General features: G+C 50.8%; 2 pseudogenes; both read left to right on the top strand.

Moving 5' to 3' along the window:
• The first annotated feature begins 1,050 nt into the window (after nt 1-1,050).
• On the top strand, nt 1,051-1,865 carry LOC121167068 (annotated as a pseudogene).
• Nucleotides 1,866-6,716: 4,851 nt separating this feature from the next.
• Nucleotides 6,717-7,501, top strand: LOC121167069 (annotated as a pseudogene).
• The last annotated feature ends 2,404 nt before the right edge of the window (nt 7,502-9,905 follow it).

Genomic DNA, 9,905 nt, shown 5'->3' with positions numbered 1-9,905 from the left:
CCCTGCTGACTTCCCGGCCCCTAGCTTTTTCTGTAATCTGCTCTCTGTTCCTTACCTTATCTAATAATTTTCTGTCTTCTCAAACATGTCTATGCCCTTTGCCGACCATTGAGATTTTCTAAATGTAAACTTAAGAATTCCCAGCCTCTTGTGCCCTAAGAACAATGTTTGTGCCTGATTAAATGCAACTCTCTCTTTTTTTTTTTTCAGATTTTGTTTATTTTTATTGCAAAGTCAGGTATACAGAAAGGAGGAGAGACAGAGAGGAAGCTCTTCCATCTGATGATTCATTCCCCAAGTGACCATTAAGGCTAGTGCTTACCGATACGGAGCCAGGAGCCAGGAAATTCCTCCAGGTCTCCTACAGGGGTGCAGGGTTCCAAGGCTTTCCCAGGCCACAAGCAGGGAGCTGCATGGGAAGCAGGGCTCCTGGGATTAGAACCAGTGCTCAGAGGGTAGTCTATTAGCTTGTTCAAAAAAGTATCAGGAGTTGTAAAGGCAGAGAAGAGAGTGTTTGCAAAAGGGGGAAAGTAGTTTGCTGCCTCTTTAAGGACTGAGTGAGCAAGAAGAGGGGAGACAGAAAGGCAGAAAGAAGTTTGAGTCCGGGGCTTGAGCCTTTCCAAAAAAATAATCACAACAGCAATAATAATAATCGCAGTGGGCGGCGGCGGTGGCATGGGCCTGAGGTGGAGGGAAGCACTGCTTTTTTGATCCCGATTCCAGTTCGCTTTTCTCTCTCTCTCTCTCTCTCTCTCTCTCTTTCTCGGTCCTCTGTCTCCTTCCTTCCTCCACTCCCCAAATTGCTCTCCTCCACCTAGTCTCCTCTCAGAACCGCATGATCCCCAATCACCCCGCCCGCAGGGCTCCCTTACACCACCTCCTCCTTCTGCGCCCCCCCCACGGGCAGCCTTCCTGGCACCCCCAAATCCCGAGTTCCCCGCCGCACCAAGGGTCTCTGGCCTCCAGCGGGCTGGGCCCACGTGCACAGCGCCCGCATGTACAACAGATGGAAACGGAACTCAAGCTGCTGGGTGCGCAGCCCAAATTCGGATGCCTAAGATGCACCACAATGAGATCAGCAAGCAACTGGGCCCTGAGTGGAAACTGAGTCAGAGATGGCGAAGCGGCCGTTCAATGCCGAGGCCAAGTGGCTGCGGGTGCTGCACAAGAAGGAGCACCTGGATTATAAATATTGGCTGTGGTGGAAAACCAAGACGCTCATGAAGAAACATAAGTACACGCAGCCGAGAGGGTTGCTAACCCCCACCATGGCCTGCGCCGTCGGGATGGGCGCCAGCCTGGGCGCAGGCGTGAACCAACGGAATGAACAGCTATGTACACGTGAATGGCTGGAGCAATGGCAGCTGCAGCATGATGCAGCACCAGCTGGGCTGCCTGCAGCACCTGGGCCTCAACGCGCACGGCGCGGCTCAGATGCAGCCCATGCACCACTACAACATGAGTGCACTGCAGTACAACCCATGACCAGCTCGCAGACCTACATGAACGGCTCTCCCACCTACAGCATGTCCTCCTCGCAGCAGGGCACCCCCGCAATGGCGCTTGGCTCCAAGGCCAGCTCCAGCCCCTCCGTGCTTATCACTTCCTCCCACTCCAGGGCGCCCTGCCAGGCCGGGGACCTCCAGAACATGATCAGTGTGTACCTCCCTGGTGCCGAGATGGCAGAGCCTGCTGCCCCAGCAGACTGCACCCTGTCGCAGCATTACCAGAGCGGCTGGTTGCCCGGCACAGCCACTAATGGCACATTGTCCCTCTCGCACATGTGCAGGGCGGGGGGGGGGGGGACTCTCTGGACAGCGGACTGGAGAAGGACTAGGGGCCGGGGGAGGGAGGTTGAGGGGTGATAGTGGGGTGGAGAGTAGGGGAAAGACATTTTCAGAGGAAAAGGAAACAAACAAAAAACCCGGGTAACGGGAGAGGTGCAAAAGTAGAGAGTGAGAAGGAAACATGACCAAAAAAAAAACAAAAAACAAAAAACAAAAAAAACACAGGCGCATGCAACAAAAATCCTGGTATGCTGACAAAGAAGAACATTTTGCACACAGCAAATGACTGCTTCAGAGGAGACTACCGATCCCTTATATGCTCGATGCAAAACGTGTGATGCCAACGAGAGAACTTTATAAAAGATGTAGAGATCCTGGACTTTTTTGTGAAGGACTATTTTTGTATGGAGAAAAACCCTGGCCATGTCTGGGCTTGGGAGGGCCAGGGGAGTGGAACTTGCATAGATCCGAAAGAAAAGAAAACTGCACACAGCTTTTTTGTTTTTTTTTTTTTAATTGAAAGGTGGATATACAGAGAGAGGAGAGACAGAGAGGAAGATCTTCTGCCCGATGATTCACTCCCAAAGTGAGCACCAATGACTGGAGCTGAGTCAATCTGAAGCCAGGAGCCAGGAGCTCTTCTGGGTCTCCCACGATGGTGCAGGATCCCAAGACTAGGCTGATGATCCCTGCTCCTCTAGGCTTCTTGCTGCCCCAGGCTCAGGTCCACTCTGCCCAAGACACCAAAACACCTGCCCCATTCCTCCACTTGCTGCTGTAGAACCAGGTGCGCACTACCAGCCACTCAGCACCCCCAACAGGCTGCTCATAGACCAAACAGCATGCGGACCTTGCCCTGCCAAGAAGCTCAGAGACCACTGCTGCAAGGACTGGCCAGTTCAGCTGGCATTCCCTGTGCCTCCAGTCCGCCAGATGTCCACTCTGCTAACAATCCTGTCCCCCTTGGCCCAGCCCCACATTCCCAGCTTGCCTGAAACCACTCAGTGTTCAGGTGGGCTCAACTGGTGCTCCATTTGCCTTTAACCCAACCTCACCATTGCCCCCTACTGCTGATCTAGGGCCAGGCCTATTCAGACAGAATTCATGGCCCTGCGCATGCACTCCATCTGCTCCAGGGCCACATCATTCCAGCTGCCTAGGCCAATGCAACCCTAAGTCCTAGCTCAAAAACCACACAGCCCTGCATGCTGCTTGGTCGGTATCCCCATGTGCCCCCAGTACCCACACCAAGTGTTTCTGAGCCAGTGGGTCATGGCTGTAAGCCCAGAGCCTAAGGAACCCACTGGCTGCTATTCCAGGACAAGCTGGGCAAGACAGTGCAGTGTGAGCCCCCTCTCTACCTGCCATCTGCTTCATAGCCAAGTCATCCTGGCCAGTGTCCCTGCTCCTACAGCCTGTAGTCCTCCATTTCAGGGCCAGGCTGAGTTGTGTGGGTGGAGGGAGGTAGCAAAGGGCTTCTTTGACATTACATCTTCTGTTGCCCCACTTGCCCATCCAGGGCCAGGCTAGGTTAGACAGCCTGGGCTCTATCCTAGGAGCACTGCCACACTGTCCACTGTGTGCAGCTCAAGAGCGAATCAGGCTTAGCCAATGATCTCGCTCCCTCAGCAGGCAGTGTGTTTGCCAGCTGCTCCAGGGCTGGCCCCCTTCTGCCAGTGACCCTGCAGCCCCAACCTGCACACCTTGAGTCCCCTGCCATGCAACATGCCCACTCTGCCTCCTCACCTGACCCTTCAGTGTCATCTCCCTCACCCCTGGCCTGACTGTAACCTCCAGGGCCAGAAGGGCTTGGCCCCCCAACACTCATTTCTAGCCTGCCCCCATAGCCTTCCTGCTGCTGCAGGGCAAAGCGGGCTAGTGTGGTAGGGAAATCAACATGAAACACTGCAACAACTTATTTCCTGTCTCATGAAAAATGTTCATGTAGACAGCTCTAGTTTGTAAAGCAGGGTTTATTTAAGAAGGCAAAGGAAGGTGGCCTGCCCTAGCAAGGGAGGGGCTCCAAGGGAGGAAAGACCTGAGGAAATGGTGGAAATTGTGTCCATTAAGCACCATCTCAGGGAGGGGTTCACATGAGTCACCCCAAGGGCAGAGAGAAAGAAACTGTTTCACAATGGGCAGTAATGTCTGCTACATCAACCAGAACTAAAAGGCTGAAATCTGTGGCTTCCTTCTCCCAGTGTTGTGGGGTAGGCAGCTAACTCAGGGTCACCAGCTTAGAAGCCACACCCCATCCCACCACCTAGGTGTTTCCTCCTGCCCACCTGTGATGCTCACCTATCTGGAACCTGAGAGGGGCTGGTATTGTTGAGTAACCACTGGCCTCACAAACCCCCACAGTGAACCCTGATAGCAGGAGGGAGGGGGAACTCTCTCTTGGTCACGTGCTTCCATTGCTCTGGCATTCCAACTCTTGGTCTCCACAGTACATGGTTGGTCTTGGGTCTCCAGGTGGCCCCTGAATATGGCCCTTGTATGTGTGTATTCCTCACAATCTGGTTACTGCTTGGGTGGGACAGGAAAGATGTTAATTCTAAGATGCTTTGTATTTCTAATTTGTGTACTTTCCAGAGTTCCAGAGGTGAGGCCTAGCAGTAATGGAATGTGGCCAGAGAAGCCAGGGAAAGGTGGATGTCTGCAGTCCGAGGCTCTCAGCTTTTGTTTTTGTTTTTGGTTTTTTTGAATTTATTTTGTTTTTATCACAAAGTCAGATATACAGAGAGGAGGAGAGACAGAGGAAGATCCTCTGTCTGATGATTCACTCCCCAAGTGACTGCAATGGCTGGTGCTGCACCGATCTGAAGCCAGGAGCCAGGAACTTTCTCCAGTCTCCCACATGGGTGCATGGTCCCAAGGCTTCCTCAGGCCACAACCAGGGAACTGGGTGGGAAGTGCAGCTGCAGAATTAGAACCAATGCTCATATGGGATCCTGGCACGTTCAAGGTGAGAACTTTAGCTTCTAGGCCACCTAGCTGGGACCCAAAGCTTCTCTTCAAAAAGTATAGACCAGCTCCTGGCCCCTTCTGCCCATAATCTTGTGACCCAAACCTGTTTGCTAAACAGCAAAATTTATGAAGGAGTCAGGTAAACAGACCATCCAGCCTGGATCAGCTCTTCCTTCGTTGAGAGAGTGACCTTGACTTGAGAGTTAGATGGGTGTTTATGAAAAGAGTGAATTAAACAGCCTTAGGAACCAGGTGAGGTGGTGCAACAGTTTCTTTGGGTGACCCTTCTTGGTCCAAAAGAACTGGCAGAGTATCATCCCCTCCAATGAAAAGCCACTACACAACTTCAACATCAGGAAGAAACATGGAAATTCACAACACAGAATTTAGTGACCATCATCTCAGACATCTACACCCTTTGACGATCAGTGAGATTTTCCATCCGATGATTCACTCCCCCAGTGAGCACAACGGCCGATACAATGCCGATCCGAAGCCAGGAGCCTCTTCAGGGTCTCCCACACGGGTGCAGGGTCCCAAAGCTTTGGGGTGTCCTCTGCTGCTTTCCTGGGCCACAGGCAGGGCGCTGGAAGGGAAGCGTGGCTGCCGGGATAGAACCGGTGCCACTGCGCCAGGCCCGAGAGGCTAGGAATTCTTAAGTTTACATTTAGAAAATCTCACTTAGGGCCCGGCGCAGTGGCGCAGTGGTTAAGGTCCTCGCCTTGCACGCCGGGGATCCCATATCGGTGCCGGTTCTATCCCGGCAGCCCCGCTTCCCTTCCTGCTCCCTGCCTGTGGCCCAAGAAAGCAGCAGAGGACAGCCCAAAGCTTTGGGACCCTACACCCGCATGGCAGACCCGGAGGAGGCTCCTGGCTTCGGATCGGCATTGTATCGGCCGTTGTGCTCACTTGGGGAGTGAATCATCGGATGGAAGATCTTCCTTTCTGTCTCTCCTCTCTGCATATCTGCCTTTCCAATTAAAAATAATAATAATAATAATAATAAATAAATAAATAAATGAATTCCTAGCCTCTTGTGCCCTAAGACAATGTTTGTGCCTGATGAAATACAACTCTTTCTTTCTTAAGATTTAGTTTACTTTTAATGCAAAGTCGGATATACAGAAAGAAGGAGAGACAGAGGGTAAGATTTTCTGTCCGATGATTCATTTCCCAAGTGACCACAAAGGCTGGTGCTTGCTGAAACAGAGCCAGGAGCTGGGATCTCCCTCCAGGTCTCCAACAGGGGTGCAGGGTCCCAAGGCTTTCCCAGGCCACAAGCAGGGAGCTGCATGGGAAGCAGGGCTCCCGGGATTAGAACCAGTGCTTGTCTATTAACTTGTTCAAAAAAGTTTCAGGAGTTTTTATAAAGGCAGAGAAGAGAGTGTTTGCAAAAGGGGGAAAGTAGTTTGCTGCTTCTTTAAGGACTGAGAGAGCAAGAAGAGGAAAGAAAGAAAGGCAGAAAGAAGTTTGAGTCTGGGGCTTAAGCCTTTCCAAAAAAAAAAAAAAATCACGACAATAATAATAATCGCAGTGGGTGGCAACTTCGGCCCGAGGCTGAGGGAAGCACTGTTTTTTTGATTCCAATTCCAGTTCAGTTCACTTCTCTTTCTCTCTCTCTCTCTCTCTCTCTCTCTCTCTTCCCTCATTCTCCCCCCACCACCCCGCCCAGTCGCATTCCTTCCTTCCCTCCCCAAATTGCTCTCCTCCACCTGGTCTCCTCTCAGAACCACGAGCTCCACATTCAGTCCCTCCCGCCCGCCTCCCCTTCACCTCCTCTGCCTCCTGTGCACCCTGCCCATGCCCCCACCCCAGTTCCCAGCCTCACCGAGGGTCTCAGGCCTCCAGCAGGCCAGGCCCACGCAAACAGCGCCCGCATGTACAACAGATGGAGAAGCAGCTCAAGCTGCTGGGCCCACAGCTGAATTTCGGGGGGCGGTGGTGGCGATGACAACCAAAAGGCCCATGAATGCCTTCATGGTGTGGTCCCTTGGGCAGCTTCACAAGATGACCCAGGAGAACCCCAAGATACACAACTTTGATATTAGCAAGCACCTGGGCCCCGAATAGAAGCTTAGTCGGAGATGGCGAAGCTACCGTTCATGGCCAAGGCCAAGCGGCTGCAGGTGCTGCACAAGAAGGAGCACCTGGATTATAAATATCAGCTGTGGCGGAAAACCAAGACGCTCATGAAGAAGCATAAGTACACGCAGCCCCCAGCAGCAACAGCATGGCCTGCGTGGTCGAGGTGGGTGCCAGTCTGGGCGAGGGCATGAACCAGCACATGGACAGCTATGCACATGTGAACAGCTGGAGCAATGGCAGCTGCAGCATGATGCAGCACCAGCTGGGATGCCTGCAGCACCTGGGCCTCAACACGCATGGCGCAGCTCAGATGCAGCCCAAGCACCACTACGACGTTAGTGAGCTGCAGTATAACCCATGACCAGCTCGCAGACCTACATGAACGGCTCTCCCACCTACAGCATGTCCTCCTCGCAGCAGGGCACCCCCGCAATGGCGCTTGGCTCCAAGGCCAGCTCCAGCCCCTCCGTGCTTATCACTTCCTCCCACTCCAGGGTGCCCTGCCAGGCCGGGGACCTCCAGAACATGATCAGTGTGTACCTCCCTGGTGCCGAGATGGCAGAGCCCGCCGCCCCAGCAGACTGCACCTGTCGCAGCACTACCAGAGCGGCCCGGTGCCCGGCCCGGCCATTAACGGCACATTGTCCCTCTCGCACATGTGAGGAGGCCCTCCGGACAGCGGACTGCAGAAGGACTAGGGGCGGGAGGGGATGATAGGGGGTGATAGTGGGGTGGGGAGTAGGGGGAAAGACATTTTCAGAGGAAAAGGAAATGGGAGGGGTGCAAAAGTAGAGTGAGAAGGAAGCATGAAAAATAAAAGTACATGCAACAAAAATGCTGGTGTGCCGACAAAGAACATTTCATTGCTCACAGCAAATGGCGGCTTCAGAGGAGACCACCCATCTCTTCTATGTTCAACACAAAACGTGCGACGCCAACAAGAGAACTTTATAAAAGATGTAAAGATGCTGGACTTCTTTTTTTGATGGGACTATTTTTGTACAGAGAAAAAACCAGGGGAGGGCCAGGGGAGTGGACCTTGTATAGATCCGAAGGAAAAGAAAACTGCACATGTTTTTTTTTTTTTTTTTAATTGAAAGGTGGATATACAGAGAGGAGGAGAGATAGGGAGGAAGATCTTCCATCAGATAATTCACTCCCCAAGTGAGCACCAATGGCTGGAGCTGAGCTAATCTGAAGCCAAGAGCCATAAACTCTTAGGGTCTCCCACGAGGGGGCAGGATCCCAAGGCTATGGGACATCCTCCACTGCTTTCCCAGGCCACAAGCAGGGAGCTGGATGGGAAGCAGGCTGCTGGGATTAGAACTAGCGACCATATGGGATCCCGGGCGTGCAAGGAGAGGACTTCAACCACTATGTCACTGCGCTGGGCCCTATACACAACTTTTTAAAAGTTCTAGTGGTGTGGCCGGAGCTTTGCAGGAGGTTTACTGATAATATTAAGAGCTAGTCTCCAAGCGACAAGGGAAAAAAATGTTTTAATATTTGCAAGCAAGTTTTGTACAGTATTTATGGAGATAAACATGACAACCAAAACGTCCATTGTTTCTAAGCTGAGAATTTGCCAAAAATTTTCAAGAAGTGGCTTCCTGCTGGATTTTGATTTCTGCAGCTGAGTTCAGGACAGTTGCAAACATGGTAAGAAGAGAATTAATTTGATTTGGACATTTTAATTATTTTAAAAAATTATATAAAAGGAAAAAAATGGAATGAGTACCTGCAAAAACTATCTTCGTAGTCTTGTTTTTCAAAAGGGCAAGGGTTTTTATATTGAACTAAATTTCTTTTAACTTTCTGTTAAACAAAAATGGCCACGCAGGTTGACATCATTGGTAATTGATAATAGATTTTGTTCAGTCCCAAACTTTACATTTTGCTCAGTAGAAAGAGCAATGAAATAAAATTACTGGGTTTGAAATATTATCTTATGGTTTGTAATATTGTGTAGATTTACTGTGATATTTTAAGGATTCCTCCACATACCTCCACCTGTTTTATTTTTTCTGTAGTGTATTTTAAAAGATTTGGCTCTGTATAATTTGGATCAGGCTGCTGAGAATCCATGTATATATGATGTTGGGATCCTTGAAGTGAATGTGGGGGACAGGCAGGTGTGAAGAGTATTGTTCCATTGCAGGCAGGGCCACAAGGAATGCCCCGCTGTATGGCAGGGCCCAGCGGATGTCTCCACAACCACCTGAATGCAGCTCCACCTTCTTTTGCATGGACACTGGACCACCCTGTGGAAGAATTCTTTTTTCTTTTTTTTTTTTTTTAAGATTGATTTACTATATTACAAAGTCAGATATACAGATATACAGAGAGGAGGAGAGACAGAGAGGAAGATCTTCTGTTTAATGATTCACTCCCCAAGTGACTGACCGCAACGGCCGGTGCTGTGCCGATCCAAAGCCGGGAACCAGGAACCTGTACTGGGTCTTCCACGTGGGCGCAGGGTCCCAAAGCTTTGGGCCATCCTCGACTGCTTTCCCAGGCCACAAGCAGGGAGCTGGATGGGAAGTGGAGCTGCTGGGATTAGAACTGGTGCCCATATGGGATCCTGGTGCATTCAAGGCAAGGACTTTAGCAGCTAGGCCACCTCACTGGGCCTGGCATTGTTTGCTGCTGTGGAGTTGGCTTTTTTACTCAATGTGAGCTTGGAGGTTAATGTCAATAATGATGTCTTGTAAAAGGGCCTTCTATTATTCATACTGTCTTGACTATCCCCATTGACCTTATGCTAATCAAGGGACCTATATTTAGGGTTTCATTTGTTCCTTGATCTTTAGGTTCTCCTTTTCTTTGTGATTCAAGATAAAGTTATAGAAGAATTCTTGAAGGAACTTCTAATGTTTTAATGTAAAATAAATGACAGAATTATCCTTAGAAAGTCCTCGTGTTGCAAGAGTCAAGATACCATACAGGCACTGGTTCTGATCCTGGCAGCCCTGATTCACATCCATCTCCCTGCTTGTGTGCTGGGACAGCAGTCAAGGTTGGACCAAAGCCTTGGAACCCTGGACCTGTGTGAGAGAACCAGAAGAA

This window comes from Ochotona curzoniae, unplaced genomic scaffold, assembly GCF_017591425.1.
Source record: "Ochotona curzoniae isolate NIBS_2020 unplaced genomic scaffold, NIBS_Ocur_1.0 patch303, whole genome shotgun sequence".
Classification (NCBI taxonomy): domain Eukaryota; kingdom Metazoa; phylum Chordata; class Mammalia; order Lagomorpha; family Ochotonidae; genus Ochotona; species Ochotona curzoniae.
The sequence above is the reverse complement of the archived record's forward strand: the minus strand, read 5'-3'. Positions and strand labels throughout refer to the sequence as shown.